Here is a 22,919-nt window from a genome sequence, read left to right on the forward strand (position 1 = left end):
GAAAGGCTTTCTTCCTACTGGATAAATTATATTTTAGACTATGTAATGAAACTCAGAATTTCCCACATAGTTTTGTGGAGATGGTAAACCTATACTACATTTTCTTTTCTTTTCTTTTCTTTTCTTTTCTTTTCTTTTCTTTTCTTTTCTTTTCTTTTCTTTTCTTTTCTTTTCTTTTCTTTTCTTTTCTTTTCTTTTCTTTTCTTTTCTTTTTTCTTTTCTTTTCTTTTCTTTTCTTTTCTTTTCTTTTCTTTTCTTTTCTTTTCTTTTCTTTTCTTTTCTTTTCTTTTCTTTTCTTTTCTTTTTTCTTTTCTTTTCTTTTCTTTTCTTTTCTTTTCTTTTCTTTTCTTTTCTTTTCTTTTCTTTTCTTTTCTTTTCTTTTCTTTTCTTTTCTTTTCTTTTCTTTTCTTTTCTTTTCTTTTCTTTTCCTTTCTTTTCCTTTCTTTTCTTGTTTTTTATTTTTTTATTTTATTTTTTTTTTATGTGAAGCCTTTTAATAAGTCTTCCAATATGCTTCAGAAATCATATAAAACTAGAATCCACATTACCACATCAAATATGGTAACATACTTGGATATTCTGTAATGTCACCATCATGGAAGGTCTACTAAAATGACTAAGGGACTGGAGCATCTGACATACCAGGATAGGCAATGAGGGCTGGGAGTGTTCAACGTGTTGAAGAGAAGGCTAATGGGAATCTCAGGAATATCTATAAATTCCTGATGGGCGGGTTTACAGAAGATGCATTCAGGCTCAGTGGTGTCCAGTGATGGGATAAGAGGCAATGGGCAAGAGGCAAAATAAAAATTGTGAAATTTCATTTAAACACAAATTTTAAATTTTTGTTTGTTTTTTTCTTTGTTTTTCTGTGAGCATGGTCTAGCACTGGAAAATGTTGCCCAGAGATCTTAAACTGTTACTGAGTTTAAATGGACAACCTGCACTAGATGATCCTGCTTTGAGCAATGAGGGATTGACTTGATGATCTCCAGAGGTTCCTACGAACTCAACATTTGTGTTATAAATAGCAAAAGGACAGTTTCCATTGCACTTGTAAGTTCATCAAGCTAACTCACCAGCAAATATATTTATATATATATTATTGTTTAGAAGGAATAAAATTGTTATTAGACTATTTTCATTTTTATTTTATTTTTATTTTAGTGTACAGCAGAGTTATGGATATAAATGTGCTATAAACATGCACAACTGATTTCTCCCTGCCACTCTGTAACATAGCATTATGCGTTCACATTTGCAGAACAACCCAGGCTCATGCTGTGGAAACAAAGAAGAAGGGAGATCCCCTTACCACCTTTTCCAGAAAATGGCTGGAGTAATACATCTGTACCAAGAATCTTTGAAATGTGCATTATACATTTATTTTTACAGCAACTAAAAGATGTTCAGCAAAATAATGCACTTAAAACTAGAACAGTAATTGGTTACTACTGTGAAGAAACAAAACTAATAACAAAATATGCTGCTTTACAGTAAAACCCATATGAAACTTCCTTGTTTAGGAAGCTGCCTTGCTTTGGAATGCAAGTATTGTCCAGATATATCTGATACGTATGTGCTTCCATGGAATTTGACTCAGCCAACATTTGAATATTTTCCCATTACTAATTACAGTATAGATTTAACATAGATTTGATAGTTATAGATATATATTAATTATAGTGTTGATTTAACAATAGATTTCATGATTATTATTATTTTCCTAGTTCTGCTTTGTTCTGGTTATTATTTCACAGCAGCTTTGAGAAATCTGTGTGTCTGAACAAATTAGTCAAAAACCTCTGCTTTGGGAATAAATTGTGAGATGTAATAGCATTTAATTTCCTAAACTTTTCCTTAATTTAACATTTTGAGCATGATATTTCATGCTAAAACTGTACAATAGGACTGAAAAAGAAATATTTAATTTAAATTATTTTTTCAAAAAGTTATTTAGACAGATAAGTTGAAGATGGAACTAAGACATTTAAATGGAAGATAGTTTTACAGAAGGATATTGCATTTAAATACAACAACATTTGATTTGGTAGTGGGATTAAGGAAGGAGTACATCAACGTTGAGATTATGAAGCAGTGGGTGCCACGGAGAAGATGAACACACTAGAACAGGTAAGCACATTGCTAGCGATGTTTATATGAACTAAATACTTTATCTGGTATATTCAAACTGTCAATGCGGCAGAGGGCAAGATGATTAAAAGGAATGACTAATTCTTGTGACCTTTCATATATTCAAACACACATTCATATTTTATTTTTCCCTGAGCTGCATGCTTCATGTGTACTTTGGCTGTGACACGCAGAGCTACGTCTGCCAAAGGACTGCAGTAGTTTTCAAACACGTGCTCAGCCACTGCACCCTTTGGATGTTTTTGTTTTTACCAGGAAAGCTGTCTCACTGACTGTGTTAATCTTTGTCTAGTACATGCATAAACCCATTTGTGTGGAGTCTGCCAGAATCCTGACTGGTTCTATGTGCTGTGACGTGACAAAGCGATGTGCACAGATACTGAGCTGGCCTTTGTAGACAATACTGGGGCAGCGCTCATTAGCTTATAGTGTGGTGCAATTCTTGCTTGTCAAAATAATTCTACAGTAGAATATTTGCCTAGTCTGTGGTTCCTTTTTTTTTTCTTCTTCTTTTTTTTTTTTTTTTTTTCTATAAGAGATTGGGAAAGGTTCAAATACACACATCTCCCATTTGAGAGGTGTTGTTTACCCACTGAAATTTAAGCTGCTTTAGTGCTTGAGTAGTGCTTCTGGCTTTTTTGTCATATAGGGCAACACTGGAATTTCATTAGGCCAGACACAAAGTGAAATATAAAGAAGAGGACACAATAATTACCTTCCTTTTATTGTTTTCTACTTATTGCTTTAAATTTCGAAACATGACCAGTGAATGAGCTGAACAAATTTGTATTGAGCTAGGCAGACTGTTAATTTATAAATGTCTGTCTATATAAATGAAACATATATACAAATACTGAGATACAGATGTATTTTTATGGATCTACAAGTTCTGCTGTATGTGACTGAATTTAATTTCTTGGAATGTGATTGTCAATATCGTACCGATACACTATTAAATAAGATTAGTTGATTTTGTGAAATTCTCAATCCGTTAAATATTATTCCTATTTTAACTATTTCATGCCCTGTAACATTATTGAATAACAGTATAATGTATGATATATTAAGGATCAATTCTTAGTCTTTTGAAATGGTAAGTGAAAAAAAATTCTGAAAAATATGAAGTTAAAAATCCAAAATAGGAATATGAGAAGGAACATAGAGAAATACTCAACCAAAAATCTCTGAAACTCAGATGCTCAGTGACACACTGAGCATTTTTGTAAATATGAAGGGAATCAGACTAGATCACTTCATTATTCTAGCTCCCTGGACCACACAACGTCCCAGGTCACTATTCTCTGTGAGCAGGGATATTCGATGTTTCAGTATTAGGAAATCCCTTCTCTCTTATGGAACCACATTAGTTTTGCTAAGTGTAGAAATAATGTTAGAACAAGAATATTCTTATTTCGTTAACAACCACATGATTCATTTTGGCCAAATTAATGTCTCATTCTGAATTTGCATCATTTAGGATTTTATATCTTATTAGTTGTATTATGCCATTGTATATTTTCTGTCATATGTACTATTTCTTGTTATGTTTCAATTTCCTTGCCTTTTTTTTTTTTTTTTTTTTTCCACCCAGAATTTCCATACCACGAATAGTTGTGAGATTTCATGGCTGTGAATTCCTTTTCAGTAATAAACACAACTGTGAAATGTGAGAATTTTCCATAGAATTGATTTTCAAATTCTCTGCCAGCCTTGTCATGGGTTTTTAAGGCTTATTAGACAAATGTGTTTAGATGTATTGTCAGCCTGGAGAAAAACAAAGATAAAATTTTCAGCCTCATAATATTACTTGACTGCATGCCTGTAAGTGAAACCTTCAATTAATAATTTTTAATGTTTTCTAATTATTACCTTTTCTTTTGCCTCAAATCATGAAGCTCTGACAAGATAAGTATGTCCTGTATAAACTTTTATTAGATATACAAGGATATAGTAAAAACATCCTACCACTTTTGGAGGGAAATTTTAGGTTGGCTTGTGAATCACAGTCTAGGTGCAAAGGACTACGTAATCCATTTCTAAGCAGCTGAGACAGCAAAATCTGTAAGGTAATTTACAGTATTGCAGCAGACTTCTTCAACAGAGTTTAATTAAAAAGTGCTCTGGTGATCTGAAGATACTCATAATCCAGCACTGAAATTAAAGAAGTCCACATCAACAGAACTTTTTCTCAGGCTTATGATGCCAGTTGGCATTGCTATACATATATATGTATCATGTATAAATCTACATTTAATGACCAAAATAAATTCAACCACCCCCAAGTAAGTGATGCAACATCAAAATATGAAGCACCTTGTCCCAGCTGGTAGATTCAGATCACTTAAATGATGCATTTAGGCTTTTTATACAGTTCATGGAGAATGTTAGATGGGTGATCTAAAGAGGAAAGTTTTCTGCTGAGTTGCTTTGAGCTTGCAAGCAAGGGTAGATCTTATGCTTGCAGTGCACAGATCTGCACCCTGTACTTTGGGTGTCTTCTCATTTGGCTCCAGCTCCACTTCTGAGTATCAATGTTTAACTTGAAGGGAATATTTGCATATTCATGTTAATGGCTGTAGAATTACTACAGTATACATAATGCAGCTAGACTGTGTAACTGATTGCCATGCAATGTGGTAATTTTACATGGGTTAAGGAAATATTTAAGAAAAATTATTTTAATTAAATGCAAAGTTACTAGCAGTGAATGTGGGATAGTACATTGTAAAAGAATTGCAAAATATATATCTTCTGTTTTGCTCTGATGACTGTCAAAGACAGGATTGTGAGATATGTGGATCTTTATTCAGAATGAGAACACTCGTTTTCAGTATTATAGCAGCACTATCATGCACACTAAGTGAACTAAATCTATTCCATGTTTCTCAGATTTTTTTTTTTTTTCAAGAGAAAACAGATTATTCTTGAAGCAAGTCTGATTTTTTTTTTTTTTTTTTTTTTACCTACTTTAGGTATATTCTATTCTGTCTTTCCCTCTATATTAATATACATTCAGTCTTCAAAATACATTTATGCGTGTGCATATGTATACACCTATTCTGTATACCTTTCAAAACCTACGAAATATTCCAGTTCTCCATGTCACTAATTTCTATTTGAAAGATAAATTATCCCATTATGAACTCCCCAAACTGGTACAACCTGGCAAAACAGCAATAATATTTACAGAGTGAGTTTATACTTTTCTTCCTGGCTTAGGTGACATTAGGTGGAGCTGATATAGTTCATTGCCAAGAAAAGCATATATGTATATCTCAAAGTGCCTTTTAATGAATTTATCTGTTTCAATACCTCAGAAAAATTATTCTTGTTCAAATGAGAAAGAAGCTCTGATATGCGATACATTTAGCACTTTTAAAGTACAGGTTTTTGTTCTTTCTCCTCTTGGAATTAGTGAGATTAAGGTCAAGCACTAAGGTCACAGTTTCTGTATGAATCTAAATTAGTTTTGTACAAGCTGTACCTCTTATGCTTGTAAGAACTAAGAATCTGGTATGATCATGATCCCACATTCCAAAGACAATATCACTGCAGAGTTTATAATACATAAAAAAAAACAAAAACAAACAAACAAAAAACAAACAAACAAACAAAAAAACAGGGAATCATTATTTGGTAGGGGATGAAGGAATAAAAACAGGTAATCAATATTTGGTAGTGGATGAAGGAAAAAATTAGCAGTGGTTAGAAGAAAATTTTATGAATATGTTATTTTCATAAATTAGAAAGTTACAAAATAATAAAATATGCTAAAAGTATTCTTTGCCTTTGTAATGCCTATTGACCATCTTGAATTACATAAAAGAAAGAAGTTTTTCATAGGGAAAAATAGTACAATGCCTCTTATTATCATAGTGTAGTTCATTCCTGAATATGTATATTTATTTTATTTTGGACTTTTTGCTTTGACAAGTAAGCCTGGTTATTCCTTTTTCCTTTTCATTTAATTAATGTCTAGCTTCTGTAGACTTGAAATATGTTATCTTGAAGTTAATTATATAGGAGATTCCCAGATACAGTACACAAAAGTAAAATCTGTATGTGATGAATTAGAAGTGGCTAGTAAATACAAATTGTACTGCTAGGCTGGAGCACCCGGGTCTTTTTGTCTTTTTTTTTTTTTTTTTTTTATTATTTCTTTTTTCTTCTTTTTTTTCCAGCTTTGGGCCTGTGGATGGAGCATTTGTTTGCTTAAAATTTTCAGAGTACCTACTTCATACGAAAAGTGAGGGTGGATTTTGGCATCACTGCAGGTTCTTTTTCCAGAACCTTTTGGCCTTTTTCAAGTGTCTGGGCTCTAACTCAAAGTTACTAACCACATCTGGAGCACAGAAAGTTCAAGGCAGGATGTCTCAACAGCCAGCAAAGAGTTCCAAAAATTTAGAAAGTAAGTATGTGCAAATTGAAAATCATACACTAGGAATCTAGGAACCAAGACATTTCAAATATTGAATGACTAAATATAACCCAATGAAGCTGAATTATTTCATGCTGATTCACTTAGGTGTATGACTAATCAGTCAGAACTAACACAGTAGCAAACTCAAAAGGGTGAGAGAGCTTCAGAAATCAGCAAAGTTGGAGAAAGAACCAGTAACTGGGAAAACACTTTGCTTAACATTTTTAATTTATTGCACTTTTGCTCTACATCTCTCAACCATTATTACCAGTCCTAATGGTTAGCTGATACAGTACTGCAAGCACTAGCTCTTGTAATGCCAAGGAAGCAGTCCTAACGGTAGCTGATACTGTACTATAGCACCAGTAGCTCTTGGCATGCCTCACTGCAGACAACAAGGTGGTGAAAGGTAGTAGCAGCTTTCCTGTGGTAAACGTCTCCAGTTCTTTGTAGCAGTACAATTACTCTGGTTCAGGGGACTCGGGGATTTTCAAGCCAACATCTACAAAAATATTAAAAAGCTAAAAGTGGGGCTGAAGATGAGTTTTAATAATCGAAATCCAAGACTGAGACTTGGAAGCTCTGCTGAACAGTTCTACAGACTATATTTTTGGTAGTCATGCACAAGATTACATTCTTCCCTTCAGTGGCTGCCATCTTGTTAGGATTAAGAAGGACGTTTGAAACCTAAATCTGATCGGTAGTCTGGAAATTTATCTGCCCAAGTATTTACCTGTCCTATTTCATGTTAACTTCAGACAAAATATGGTTGTTTTGGCCACTTTCTTTAAATTTAAAGGGTATGAGGTGTGCTCTGTTTTGCAGAACACCTTAAGGATTAGTGCACTTTGGTAGAGTATAGGACCAAGCAGTTCAAGACTTTCAACATTACGAATAAACCAAAATCAATGTCTCTCTAGAAAGTGTCTTAACCATGAGGCTGCCAGGCTGTATATTGATACTATTCTGATTCAGGGGACTGCCCTTGTTTTGAGATGATGACACTGAAATCAGTGCTTCCTGAAGTACGCTTGTTTATGTTAGACTTAATGATCAATTTATGTAGCTGCAGAAATTGCCATCTTTATGTTAGGTGTTTGTTTGTTCGTTTGTTTGTTGTAAACTTTAAAGTTAAAATATATACTAACAAGATTTATTTAAATTCTAAACTTATTAATTATTTTCAATGGTCGCTTTCTAATACTATGGGAAATAAAAATCCATAAATTATCAAGCGTGATTAACAAATCTGTCTTGTGATAACTGAGGATTAATAATTTCATCTAGATATTGCAAAAATAGTTTTCAGGAACAGCATGAACTAAGAGCGATAGATGCTGAAGGAAAGGTAGAATGATCTGTGTGAATCTATTGAATTCTTCTTTGGGCTTGTTGTTGCTCATTTGACTTAGAAGTTGCATTAGCAGGAGATGTCAGTTATCATGAAAATGAATTGTTGTGACTGCTGTTTAAAAAAATGTATTTTATTTGAGAAAAAAAAAAATGAGGTAAATATCTCGAGTATAAGCCTACTGTGAGACAACTTCTGTTCTCTCTCTTTATCTGGAATCAGATAGCATTTTTTAGTTATGGAATCCAGCTGAGTTTTCAATGCTGCAATTCTGAAAGGCACATGGAGTCAGAATTAATGAAGAATAAGAAAACCAGAACTATAAAAAAAAACAGAGGAAAGGGAATCTGCAGTATGTGGTAACCACAATTTAGTAAATCATAAAGGCAAAATAAATCATAGAGTTGTAACTAAGTTTCTTTTTCTTCCAAATATCCAAAGAAAAACAAACTCAGGCCTTAAGCCCATATGTTTAAGAAACTGGACTATTCATACAGGTAGAAAATGTCAACTTTACATTGAAATTGTAAGAACTTTATTGTATTTATAGATTGTCTTTAGTACGGTAATTGGAAAATAAACATTAGTTAACAAAAATGTAGATTTACCCCTTATAACTACATTTTTCCTTTAGTTCAGAGTTGACAAGAAGCCTGTCATGGGTTTTGTCTATGTGTACTAAGAGGGTGAATATCCTGACTTTTGAACAGTAACTATTCTGGGAAGATCTCCTGTTCCTTAAGAATTTTTGATAGAAATTATCGTATCAGTTTTTGCTCAGAAGTCCAATACTGAACTAAATCTTTGACTCACACCTTATTTCATAATACAGAATTTGCTTCAGTTCAGAGACAATACTGGGAAGGATTCACTTGCTTAAACACAGGCATCCTAAGTAATTTTAGATGCTTTAAGGAATCTTACATACCCACTAACAGACATGACAAGGAACACAAAAGAAACCCAGATTTTCTGGAAGAGCGTTGAATAATGTAACAGTGAATTCAAATCCCTGAGACACAACTCTGCCCAAGTTTAACGTGGAGATTTTTCTGTTAGTAGATGAGTTTCTCTGTGGCATAAAGACTGTCATATCCTGTTGAAAGTCTTAACAATCATGGGGTCCAAGAATTATGCTGAGGTGACAGAACATATTTGTGGATGTATATCTGTATCTGTGTCGTACACACATAGGAAACAAGAAGTTAATGAGTTCAGGATAGTGTAAAATGTTTGAGATCATATGGATGATTAATTCTCAACCCATTGTGAAGTAATTTTAGATTAAGCCTAATGCTCTCTCACCTTAGAGAAACTCATGCTAGAGGCATCCTAGCCATGGAATAAAATAAGGTCATAAATCAAGAATAATTTAAATATTTTGTCTGTCATACCAGGATGTTTACAGCTACAGAGGATGAAATGAATTATTAACTCAGGATGACTCCTGGAAGATATCACATTTGTATTTGGAAGATGGAAGATTAAAAAAAAATGTTGCCTCTGGCACTTGTGAGTCTGCTATGCATTTCAGTTTACTTAATAGATTCATTACTAACACTTAATTTAGCTGTAGTGCATATATGCCAATAGTTGCTGTATAGACTTTTTACTGCACAAGTAAAATCAGGTGACTGTTCATTCATGTGTCTTTAGTAGGATTTTAGCTCCTCAGTTTACTCCTAAATACTGGCACCCTTGAACAGAGGATGGATTTTTCAGGCAATCAGAGAATATTCTGAAGATCAGATCTATGAGTGTCTAAGTTTTCTTTAAAATTGGTCATTTTTTTTTTTTTTTTTCACTAATGGTGTTTTCCCAGAGAAAATACTGGTAAATTGAAGCCATAAATTGTATTGAGTTCAACAAAATTTCCAGTAACATGCTTGAGATAATTGAAAAAAAATATTTTATACTATTGGGGCTTTACTATTTCATTTCAGTTTGATGTCAGAAAGTTCTGTTTCTGTTACATGTTATTGCATGTATCCATTGACTGAGTTCACACTGATGATGCTCTTGGCTCACTATAGCAAACTCTGGTCACAGTTGCAGTCTGCCCCTCATAGTTGAAAATTTGGTCATTTGAAACGGGGCCTGTTTACAATTGTGCTGGGAAGAGACTGCCGAGAGGAACAGAAATAGTAGCAGCACGAGAGCAGGCTGATTGCATACATAAGTATACTTCCTGAATGCTGAAAAAGAGTATTGGGAATTATTAATAGTCTTTGACTCAAAGAAGAGAGAAAAATACCTCTGATAACGCAATATTGCTGCTTGATCTGGCAGCCTCACAATTCCCAGATCAACAAACTGAGTTTATGGTTCTAGGAACAGCAGTACAGGCTGTTCATGGGCAGCATTCCTCTGAGCAGTACTGCAGAAGGAGAAATAGAAGAAAGTTAACTTTTGGAAGAAAAGGAAGCTATTCCACTAATATGGAAGTTTTGCAACATGCATCCCAGGCATTGGTGAATATGAATTTGCCTAAGCCAAACTCTGACCTTGAGGTACAGCCCATCACTTTAAGAACATTAATGACGTGGAAGAGGAAGATAATCACTAGTCAGGCTAGGATCACTTGAGATAACTTCTTCAAAGTCTCAAGAGTTGCTGGCCATTTCCCAGAGATTATCTGTTCCTTCTGTAACAGTGGTCTACTTTCAATTCTGGCAAGATTTTTTTTTTCCACAGCACCTAGCCAGAGAAGGTCCCTGCGAGGAGACCAAATATTACTCAGTAGAGACCATCTCTGCTTATAATTGCTAAACTACTTCAGCTTAAGTATCCAATACTATTGAATGGCACAACGGCCATTTGCCAACATTCTGCAGATGCAGAGACAGTTTTGGCTATGATCCCAAGAGGGTGGGGACATCAAGCATGATAAAACACATTGAAAACAATCATAGAACAAATATGCCCCAGAAGGTTACTTCAGGAGAAAAGGAGGCGAGGTCTGTGTCTGCTAGCAATCTGAACATAACACTTGCTATTGCTTCTTATGATTTCATCAGTTCATTCCAGCAGCATGGCTCAACAGACTTTAGCAAGTCTTTTCAGAGGCAGCAAATATGATTGCAAACACCCTGGAGCCATGAACTTGGCCATATTATGTGTGTGGATGCTGGCCATAGTTATGCTTTCTTCTTGGGAAAGACAACAATATTAGATGTTTTGTAGTTACTTCTGTTTCTAGTGACAGGTTCCTCACAATCTGTTTTGTTAAAAAGGACAGTTACCAAGTTCAGTGGTCCCATGAAAAAGCACTGCCATACAGAGAGATGTTGGCAGAGTCCAACTTTCCATGCTGACAGCTGTCGGTAAGATAGTACTGCCTCTTGGATCAAATGAAAACATAAGGTAAGGAGAACAGGTCCTACAAGAACAGCCTACCAGGCTGTGCATTGGTATCATATGAAAAAAATGTACTCTTGAAAGTGTCTATGGAAAAGTACAATGTCACAAATAAGCAGGTCTGCAAAGCTTCTGGTGGGCTTTTGGAATGTGACAATAAATTTTAATAGGCAAGGTCAAATGATAATTTTTAGCATGACAAATGAGAGGTTTCCTAAAACGTATGTGGTTGTATTTTCCAGGTCCCTTTAAAACCCCAAAGTGAATCATATTATTTGTGGACACTGGCATTCCTGAATATTTATGAGCCACAGTACTGATGTGTTATTTGCTGTGCAAGGAAAAAAATAATACAGAAATCCTGACATCGCTGAAATCTATTTGTTCCCAAACAGTATCAGCTTTTTGCCAGAATCACAGCAAAAGAAGAAGGATATAGGGAAAATAAATACTACAATGGGTTCTGCTGCTACTAACAGTAGCATCCAGTCCATCCAGTCACAGAGAATAAGGTATAATTTACCAGTTGCCTCTTCCCATCTGTAGGGGTGCTGCCACAGCCAGAGAGAAAGAGGGCTTATTTAGGGCTTGTTAGTAATTAGTAGCTGAAGGAACATTTGCATCAGGTCACTGTTGCATGTCTCTCTGTTTGCCATGTAACAGGTACATAAGGGCATCTTGAAAGTACCATAATCTCAGACACCCTCGACAATAACCTGGAGCTTTACTTCAGGTGCTTCTTGAAGAATGCACTCTGCATGTGGCAGAGAAGACCACTGACCTTCTGTATCATGAGGGCGGGAGGGTGGGAGGAAGGAAGGAAGGAAGGAAGGAAGGAAGGAAGGAAGGAAGGAAGGAAGGAAGGAAGGAAGGAAGGAAGGAAGGAAGGAAGGAAGGAAGGAAGCGGTAATGGTTCTTAGAGTTTCCATGACAGTGTTGAAGAACTTCAGAAAAAATCAACGGAAAGCATACATTCATTTCTTCTTTTTCATCTTAATTCCAAGTGATATGGAAACGTTAATAGTTGTATTTAACATCTTGTAAGCAGCAAGTATTGCAAAACTTTCACTGAGAAGGAGAAGTGGTTCAACCCCACAGCTCTAATTCCAAAAAATTACAGATATTATCAGGAAAATTATCTGGAAAAGCAGATAAATTTCATTTTGGCTATGTGATAATACTTTAATATAATACTTCTAATACTTCATACTTCCATTTCTTTGTAATTTTTTTTTTTTTTACTCTCATCCTTCCCATTTAATTTTTATTTATTTTGTTAGTTAGTTGTTGAACATATAAAAAGTCTTCAAATCTATCTGCTTTCCAATACAGGGAAATACAAATCAACAAGGTTGGAAAACTTTGACATTTATCAAATATCACAAAAATATGGTTCTTAATCATCTTTGGCTTCTGAAAATGTTAAAAGTTCTGGTTACTGAACTGAACTGACCCAAATATTTTCCACGGCTTCTCAATAAGTACTCTAAAAGTCTGATACATCTCCAGTTCATAGCTTTAACATCTTTCAGAATTAGTCTTTAAATATTGCTGCCAAACCGATTTTGAACTTATTTTGGTTGTGTTTTGTGTGAGCCAGGGGAGTTTTAGGTTAGATGTTAGGAAGAACTTCTTCACTGAAAGGGTTGTGAGGCACTGGAACAGGCTGCCCAGGGAAGTGGTGGAGTCACCATCCCTGGAAGTCTTCAAAAGACGCTTAGATGTAGAGCTTAGGGATATGGTTTAGTGGAGGGCTGTTAGTGTTAGGTTGGAGGTTGGACTCGATGACCTTGAGGTCTCTTCCAACCTAGAAATTCTGTGATTCTGTGATTCTGTGATGTATGTCTCTGTTTTTTAACTCTGTAGAGGCAATGAGGAAAAGGGCCTAAATAGATGTGTTCCTCTAGCTCTTTTAAAATATCTGCTATTTTTCTAGTTGACACCATCATGTAATATAGACTGCATCATATAATTGCATACTGTTAAGTCAAAGTAAATTCATGTGCTACTCTCTAATTGTGAAAACAAAAATAACAGCCACAATTAAAAAAAAATGTTATAGGAAATAGCAACCTTAACTAAACAAAAATGTAATAAAAAAACAATTGCAAAGTCACTGCTGAATGGTGTAATTGAAAACTATTCTTCATGCTTATGCTGTTCTTATACAAACAATTATTATTATTATTATTATTATTATTATTATTTAATAATGTTGTGAAATGTTGTTTTATGGAATTTAAACTTTCTGCTAATACAAATTCAGTCATTTTGACAAGCTGGTGTTACTTGGTTGAGAATTCAGATTTAATATGCAATGGGTAAGAATTGAAAATCATATATAACACACGTTCTTCAGCTTTACACCTCCAGCCAAGTCTACTTGCTTACAAAAGCATATTCTTTAAGCTAGGACAAATGACAGATAACCTCTGAGACCTTGCAGAACTGTACAGAAAATAACAGGAACTAAACAGTCTGACACTAAAAACACAATTCTTATTGCTTGACAAAATGTTAATAGTTAACATTTCAAAAGAGAAAGCAGTGTCCCTCTCTGAGGAAGTTGCCAATGTGTGTCTCTGAGGGATGTCTGATGGCATAAGATATGCTTTGGGCTGAAGACTTCCTGCACTACAAATGAAGGGAGTGAAGGATTACACATTAAAGAAGTCAGAGACAGTGATGTGCCAATTCTGAAAAAAATAAATATCTTTGAACAAAAAGACATGGTGAGCACAGAAGGTGTGATCAATGTAAATGCAAAATTTTTTTTTTTTTTTTCTCCCCATGATTTCTTTAATATATATACATTAACGGAAAGATGGAAAGATTCAGGGCTTGAACTGGGAGACTAAAATAAACTTCATCTAGTATAAACTGTCAAAAGCAGTTATCCTTGTGAGGTAGTACTTTGCCCTTAAATTTGCATGAATGCACAAGGAAACACAATGACCTTGTTTATAAACTGCTGATGAGGAAATTCTAGCTGATCAGATGCAGTTTTTGGGAGAGCAAAAGGCAGTGCCTGAGGTATACCTCAGTAATAGGTAATACCATAATAACAACATTTCATGCACAATCAGATCAAAAGGCCAGTATTCTCTGGTGGTAGCAAATACCATTTTGGTATAAGAAATAAGTCACTGCTGAGTGGTTCTTTCACTATCATACATATGAGGACCTAAAAGGTAAGGGAAAACTTAGTTCAATCTCAAGATCAGAGTTCCCCTTTAAAAAGCAGTCCCCATGCCTCAGACAGCACTTCTGAATGAGAGTCATTCCTCCTTAGCCATTGGGCAGACCTTGAAGTTTCTGTCAAAGTGTCAAAACATGCAGCTGCAAGAAGCTGCAGTGACTAAGACGTGGAATAGGAAGCAGAAAATAAGTTCTGTTTTGGCTGCTGATCCAGAAAATTCAAAGAAAACAAAATTCTATTGAATCAAAATATGTTTTGTTGTTTGCTGTACAAACAACAGCTTGGTCCTTGCTTTCATCCCACACCTCTTAGCAAAACACCTTGTTCAAAAAAAACCTGCTTTCCAGGTTTTGTAAGAAAATATTAAATAAAAATTAAAAAAAAAAAAAAAAGGAAGAAGTGAACCAGTGAAAGATCATGTTTCCTTTCCTGTTACTGGATATTGAAGGTATTTATTTAGACACACAGACTCAGGGGCTTAGTGTTCTGTTCTACCTGAGAGAAATAATGTCCCTTTACCTTAGAGTAACCTGACTACCTCAGTGTTGAATGGCTATCTTAACTACCCTTGTTACCATCCATCCTGTGGAAACTGCAGAAAGAAAACACTGAGACACGCTAAGCAGGAAGGAAAACGCTGACTCTGTTTGGGCATTGGGACATTCATTATAGAAATGAGACACTTTGATTCCTATTTCACTGCAGTGCTTCATTACTAGGGGTTGCAAGGATAGGTTGAAAGCACTTTCCACTGTTAAGGCCTTTCGCTTAAGATGTGGGAGATACAAACAGTCAGCAAGTTGTGAAGTTATTTTCTACAACTTTAATCTAAGACAGCCTTTTCTACACAGGCTGGCACGTAGGCAAAACAAACAACAAAAAATTCTTTTCATGTTTTCCTTATTTTAAGGTTTGAAAGCATTAAGAATTTTAATGTTCACTGTATAAATAATAATAATAATATATATATAAAAAAAAAAAAAAACTACCAAATATAAAAGACTTTACTAGCAAATGAATCTAGCCACTGTGGATTGACTTACAATATTTGTTTTTATTTATCTGCACTTGGATGCTACTATTTTTTTTCCTTCCTTCTCTCTCTCTCTAAATGCTTATTATTGTATGAGCAAGCATTACTCTTAATCCTATTGTGGTTAAATGACAAGATTTAGCAATTTCACTCCACGCTTTCATCTTTAAGTGCTCTTACCCATGCATGCAAGTCTCTTGCTACTGTTTCATCTGTCCTGAAGAGATTTAGTCCAGAATGTCATCTGAATGGAGTTTCATTACATGTTGTGAGCACACAATTTGGGGTCTGGTAACAAAAAAAACCCACAACATTTGTCATAGGTTTGCACCTTCTCAGTGGGAAATAGTTAAGAAGAAATACAGCAAGGCTATAAATTGCCATAGATCCATGAGAAAAGACAAATGTACCTTTGAAATGTCCCCACCAGGACAATTCCAGAAAAACAGCCAAGGAGCAGGCTGATGGTGCTAAGCCTTGGTGTGGAGTCACCTGGAATAGTCACAACTCTGGTCAAAGACATGCAATAAAATGAACAGAAACTAGTTTTTTTTCAGTGCAGTGAAGGCTACTGGGGTGACAGAAGGAATGGAGAACCTGACTAATGAGAGGTGGAAGGGTGTGACTTGTTTAACTTTGCAAAAGGAAGGCTGAGAGGGGATAAGATTGCTCTCCTCAGGGATAAACACCACAAGGGAACAGAACTGTTTAAGTAAAAGAACAATGTTGGCACAAGAACAAATAGATATAGGCTGACCCTGAACAATCTTGGATTGGGTATTAAAAGAAATTTGTTGACTATTAATAAAGTGTTCTTTGAGTAGCCACAGCCATCCTGCAAGGATGACCAGTGTACACCTATACCTGAAGTAATGGTATATTTGCATCTCTGAATAAGGATGGATACCCCAAAGGCAGCAGAAAGCCTAGCCATGTATCTATGCTTGTCTAGTACTTTTTTTTTCCCCTTTAAATGTGGTTTATGAAATCAGAGTTGTGCTGTGTCATTTTGATTAGCAGGAATCCATGTTTAATGACTCTCTTCCAAGCTCTTTCCAGCATGTATTCCCAGCACATATTCCCATTAAGCTTCTACAATTTAGCTGGTAGAATATTATCTGTACTGATACCTTTACATTGGGGTTCATTTTTAACTGATATGTTCTCATTCAAGAACAAGTTCCTGGCTTGATGCAGCATTTATTTGCTAAATTGCTACTGATCTACCATGTGATCTTACCAATTCCTTCTAGCCTTAAAGCCCATTAATCTGTGAGTGACCTGACTCAGAGTTCACTGGAACCCAGGGGAATCTTCCAATGGTTTCATTGGTATGTATAGATAATAAGCACTTTTTAAAAACAGTAGATTAATTTTGCCAAAAGGGATTCTGTGAGGTGTCAGCTATGAAAGCTGCCATCAAGCATTGTTATGACACTTACAAGGACAAAGTAATAAGCTTTGAAAATTACATCATTTACAATAGATTATTTACTTTTGGCTGTCACTAATGAAAGATTTAGAGCTCTGCCCAAGTTATTTTGCAGAAGAACATTAGGGGTTATGAACTTAAAAGAACCTGTTTTATTAGCAGGCTAATAAGAGTTGTACTGTCATGTGCTGTAATGTTTTCCTTGCAGGTAAAGCCTCTGCTTTGCTGACAGCATTACATTGAGGAAAAATAAATCTAGCTACTGAAGAGGTTTTCTAAGATGTCTTCACATTTGTAGGGAACAGTGATACAGGAGCAAATTCTAGGCATAAAACCACAGAGGTAATGTCTATTAAGAACAGTATAGTTAGATAAAATAAAATAAAATATTCTTCTGGAAGAAAAGTTGAACCTATTTAATTCCCATCTTTTTCTAAACTAGTATACTTACTGGTTTTAGTAGTTTTTTGTAACTCAGAGGAGAATAGCAGTTTCAAAAATTTAAATTATTTCCTTGACCTAGATAATTTATAGTCCAGTGAATCAATCCAGGAAACATTAGGTTAGACATAAAACAATAATTACAGAAGCAAAATAAATATAGATTCTTGCCAGGATCAACATAATATTTAGAGTGACAACAAGTAATAATGTCTGATTTGCCCAGCAAGGAATAGACTATTCTCAAAACAAAACAAAACAAAACAGTTTTCAAAAAAAAAAAAAAAAAAAAAGTGGTATATATATCTACTTTCTTTCAAAAATATTGTGATTTCTCAAACCAGGTAGCCCAATGATCACAAGGACTGGTTTATTTTGTTACCAGTGTGTGCCTCACATTTGACTTGTTTTGGTTTCTAGAAATGAAGCAACTTTCCCTATAGCAGAGTATTTATAAGATGCCTCTCCCATGCAGATTTGTTATTGGTTAGTAATGTACAAACTGACTCTGCACATTTTCTTAAAGTTCAAAAACTGAATGGTCTGTATTTTCTGCTTGGCCATCTATTTTCATAGAAACCACATCCACCCTTCTACAAAATTTGTTTAATATCTGCCAAGCTGTTCAAGAGTTTTTAGGAGAAACCAGACGGTCAGAAAAAAAATACACTTACAACACATTCGCATACATCTTGTTTCCATGAAAAATCATATTAAAAGTTAAATACATTAAAATTACTTTATGTTGGCCTTCTTTCTCTGACAACTCATTAATCATCTTGACAGTGATTTTATTATTTTATTATCAGTAGATATCATAATTTGACATAAAACAAGGGAATGTTGCTATTTATGTAACTCCCTTCACTGTTCATTTCAGGGTTGCATATGGCCTTGAACACACTAATGATTTTTAAAGAAAAAGTCACTTTATTGCTGTGCTTTAGTTTATTATTATATTAATGCAGATGCTTACCCATGGATTCTTTCAGATAACTGTAGTACATTCAGCATTTATCAGACATCAGGAAAGGAAAGCAATTTTTCTCACAGGCATTAATGGAGATGCTGTTAGAAAATGTAGAACTTTAATGATGACATGTCAACATAATTCCTAAAATGGGATATGAAGAGACATACAAAGCAAAAAGGAAGTCAAGTGAAACTTGAGTGAAACACAGTCTAAAGCAGAAGGAACAACTTCTCTAGAATAACTCCTGTTTACTTCATTGGCAGTATGTGAAATAGCCAGCACATTCTTTGAAGCCTCCTTCTTGGCTTGTCACAAAAGCAGTGTGTGAACTGGGTTCCTGGAAATAATTTTTGGGGCTTCAGAAGAAAATTTTCTTTGTATTGAAATGTTTTGGTATGATATTTTGTCTTTTGTGTGTGTGTGTGTGTGTGTGTGTGTGTATGTATGTGTGTGTGATTAAAAAGTATTGATTAAATTAAGAAGAGAACTGAAATTTTGTCATTCTGGTGCCATATGTGGCTGCAGTCCTCTGGGATGAGATCTGAGGGATTTCACACAGGACCTGGCAGTGCTGGGTACAAGAACCTAACAGAAATGAAAGAGACTTGAAGTCTTATTAGCCCAAGTTTCTTCTCAAATATGCCCTTATGCTTCCTCACATGAGAAGTGAGAAGCTTTGTAAGGGAACTAAATTACAGAATTTAAGCAGAAAAGCATCAGGTCTGAATTTTAGCACGTAGATATTGCTCTGGGATACACTGACTATGCATAGTGAAAATTATCTTCAGATGAGTCAGTGAATGGCAGCCTCCACTTTAAAATGCATCCCAAGCACCTTGATTCATAAGGTAATTTATTACTAGAAGTCATACTAAAAGGTGCTTTCTGGCAGAGCTAAATACAAAACAGATATAGACCAGGTGCAAATACGGGAAATGTTACAAAGAGAAACTTTTCAGAGCTTCCTGTTCTCTGAGATCTGAAAGAACAAGCTGTAACACCAACACCTGCCTGGTGCTCTGTGTGTCATCTCAGCAAATTTCCCATCTGTTAAACACTGAAGCAGAGAAAAAGCTGTTTCAGGCCTGCAACAATGTTTACAGGACTGCTTAGCAGTTTCATATTGTAAAAAGACATTAATCCAGAATGTAATGTTCAGATACATACATGAGATTTGTCAAACATTTCTTAGTATCTTAAATAAATAAATGTTTAGTTTAATCATGGTCTTAGTATTATTATAAAGGTACAGAATATTTCGAACATTAAAAAGGGGAACAATTTCTTTCATTTTAGGATAGGTTAGACAGATCAGTAGCACTAAACAAACCAACAAACAAAACAAAAACAATCAACTAACCAAACAACACAACAACCAACCCAGAAGTCTAAGAAGTCACCACCACGTGGGTTTCTTCCTGGTAGAACTTTGGTGAGACTCCCCAAAGTGGGTGCCCCATACTGCTGTTACACCTCAGTCACTGATTGTTGTGGGAAGAGAAAGGAATTGGCCTAACAGTGAAATTCCCATTTAAAAACTGATATATTTTCTAGGCAGAACTCACAGGAACCTGGAAATGCTTGTTGTGGAAACAGCACCCCTCTTTGGGAAGTTTTAGGGACTTTCAAACTTAGTGTAGGTTCTAAGGGTTTTGCTCTAACTTCATTAAGATTTCCTGTGGTTTCTTAGCAGACTGTTTGGTTTTGCTTCAGCAAAATATACCAAATATTCAGTGAGAACGCCACTCAGCTGGCATACCTAGCTAATTTTGCTGGGAACAAAAACATTAGAACTATCTGCGATAATAGATAGAACAGATAGAATATTCCCTGCCCTTCCTCCCCCTGCTCCCCCCCAGGAAAAAAAAAAAAAAAAAAAAAAAAAAGAGTAACAGATATCGTCAAGGTAAAGAATATTTCTTTCTTTTGCAGCCACACCCGGCATACTGTAACCATGACTCAGTCTTGTGTTCATCTTATACTGCAAAGCTATTGGGCTGCTATTGGGATAATTTTGCAAGGGTAAGAATAAATGACCATTCTTTTCTCGTCTGACATCATATCAAGAGACAACAATAAATATGCCCCTTCCAAATAAAAATTATATAAAAATAATCTTCAGCGCATCTTCTTTCTCAATATGGTTGATTGTAGCTGAAGATATGGAGCCAGGCTTTATTTTAATTTGCAGTTGTTTAAGTTTGGAACATATCCAATGACTTCAATAAAGAGATTCCAGATTTACACTTTTTTTGGGCAGAATTTCATTTAAGTCTTTATGGTTAAAAAATGCTCACAAGGTTATTACAATTAATGTGGTACAATAAATTCTTAGGTAAAATTTCTGTTCCAACTTAAACTCTTGCAAAACACATGTCACACGTGCCCAAAGTACAATGAGAGTATTAGGGGAATGTAGAATTTTATGCTTATCTTCAGATCTCAAAGAACTGTGAAATTAGTCATATTTATACACCAGAAAAATGTGACTGGTTTGTCAAGTAATTGTAACAGGTCACAACCTTTTCAGCCTCAGGAGCAAAACCAAAGGGTCTTAATATACGTTTAATACACAAAACTATTTGAAACCTTCTAAAGATCAGACCTTCCAAACATTTAGATATATGCTTAAATTTAAGTAGCTAATCAGTTTCTAGTCAATTCACTGGAACTACTCCTTTACTGTTTATTTGTAAATCGAAGTCATTTAAGCAGAGATGACTTCTCTCCTTGCCTTATTATACCATGTTTTAGTTCGTGTTATGAGGGTAAAAAAGATGTGAAAGGAAGAGAGAAAATCTTTGAACAGTAGAAGAATTATCCTTGGTTAATTAATATCAAGTAATTCCTTGTGTTTTCAGTCACTCATTATAAGGTTGATTTTCCTGAGTAAAGCTATATGTGTCACTATTCTGTGTCATAAACAGACAGAGTTGGATTTACTTTACATACTCTCTCGATACATCAGAAGTAGTTTACTAGATATTTTAATGAGCATGGTCCACCCAACAAGTGGTGGCAAAATCATCGCTGAGGAAGAATTTGAAATCCATCAGAGTGAGAAAAAAGTTGATCATCCTTGTGGAGGGGAACTATAGCAGTAAAAGAGAGTGAACAATAAATGCTATGTCTTTAAATAAAGTGGAAACAGACTTTGGGTTTTATGACAAGCTTGGTTTTTCTTTTCTTTTTTATTTATTTTTTTTTTTTGATACACACTAGTTTTCTTCTAAGTATATCTGCTGACTGATATCCCCAGCTTTTATATATCAGCTGATTTCCAGCAGGCATAGGGGGGAAATGAGCCTTTTCAGGGAAAGAAAAAACAGAAAATTCATCATGCAAAAATGTTTTCAAATTGTGGTTAGCTCAACCACTTTTCTTGTCATATTTCCTGTACTGTGATACACCTTAGGATTCCTCCAAAACACACATACACACACATCATGCTAAACTACAAACAAAACAAAACAAAACAAAAAACATAGAACTAAATGAGAGATAATTGTTTAATCTATTTCTGTTAATCACTTTGCAACATGGTCCATACTAGCTGAAGCCATTCTTTGGAGCTTCACTAAAGTCAGCACAGAGTTCAGGAAAGTGTAGACCTTCATTCACTTCAGTGGTTAAAAATGTACTTATCTCTCATGTTATGATTTATTAAATTGTTGTCACTGGAAAGGAAATATAGATGCATAAATAGTACACTCTTATTCCTTATGAATAATATGTGGAAATGGAAATAAAATAAAACAATATAAGGGACAATAAAATAATGGGAACATTATGTTAAATAGTTAACATCTTTGCCATGTATGAGTGCTTAAATAAACATATAGTAAAACTATTATTCAAACATGTTTTTATTTAGATAAAAGATGCATTTATCTTTTGTATATTCATTTAATATAACTCCTTAAAAGCAAATATTTTAAAAGCTCTGTTAATTCTTTAAAATAAATATACCAAGAATCTTACTTTAAAATAGAACAGGCTTATTTTGTTTAAGGCAGTATTGACAACATGAAAAAAAAACAACACACAAACATAATGTAATCATTAATCAAAATCTCCTCTTTGTCTCTTTAGCTTACTGAAAGAAAATCAAAGGAATTTGTGTGTTAAGAAAAGAGTATCACAGATCTTTTAAAATCTGTGTTATTTCTGTGTGAAATATTGTCTAAATGAAAAACGCAGCTAATGTTGCAATTTCATCTGAAAAAGCAAAATTGGACCTATTTCAGCAAGATTGAATCAGCTAATATAAACAGTTGCACAAATATTATTTCAGTGCTAGAAAGAACTGTTTTCTATTAGTATGGAAAATTTCCAGATCTCAGTAAGACCAAGGAAGCAGCTTGTTTCCTGAGATGTGAAATAGGAGCTATGCCTCCTCCCCTCTCCCCTTTTCATATAAAAGAAAAACATTAAAGGAATAAAGTTATATTATCTTCTGATTTCTGCCTATTATGAGTTCAGTTACGTATGAGACCAAAGTGATACAATGTATCATAAACGTGAAATTCATGTTATATCAAATAATAATAAAAAAGTTT

General features: G+C 34.6%; 1 long non-coding RNA gene across 3 annotated transcripts in view; it reads left to right on the forward strand.

Moving 5' to 3' along the window:
- LOC311435760 overlaps positions 1-20,378 on the forward strand; it is a 28,231-nt gene extending 7,853 nt beyond the window's left edge. For 2 of the 3 annotated variants that reach the window (XR_014692385.1, XR_014692387.1), the window contains 6 exons: positions 887-1,056; positions 1,265-2,133; positions 6,336-6,562; positions 9,323-9,437; positions 16,768-16,845; positions 20,293-20,378. This is a non-coding gene — a long non-coding RNA (uncharacterized lncRNA). Of the gene's footprint in view, positions 1-876; positions 1,057-1,264; positions 2,134-6,335; positions 6,563-9,322; positions 9,438-16,767; positions 16,846-20,292 lie in introns of all 3 variants that reach the window. The other variant, XR_014692386.1, reaches the window with a different exon arrangement.
- Positions 20,379-22,919: the final 2,541 nt, after the last annotated feature.

Source organism: Aythya ferina (genome assembly GCF_964211825.1).
Source record: "Aythya ferina genome assembly, chromosome: 4".
Lineage (NCBI taxonomy): Eukaryota > Metazoa > Chordata > Aves > Anseriformes > Anatidae > Aythya > Aythya ferina.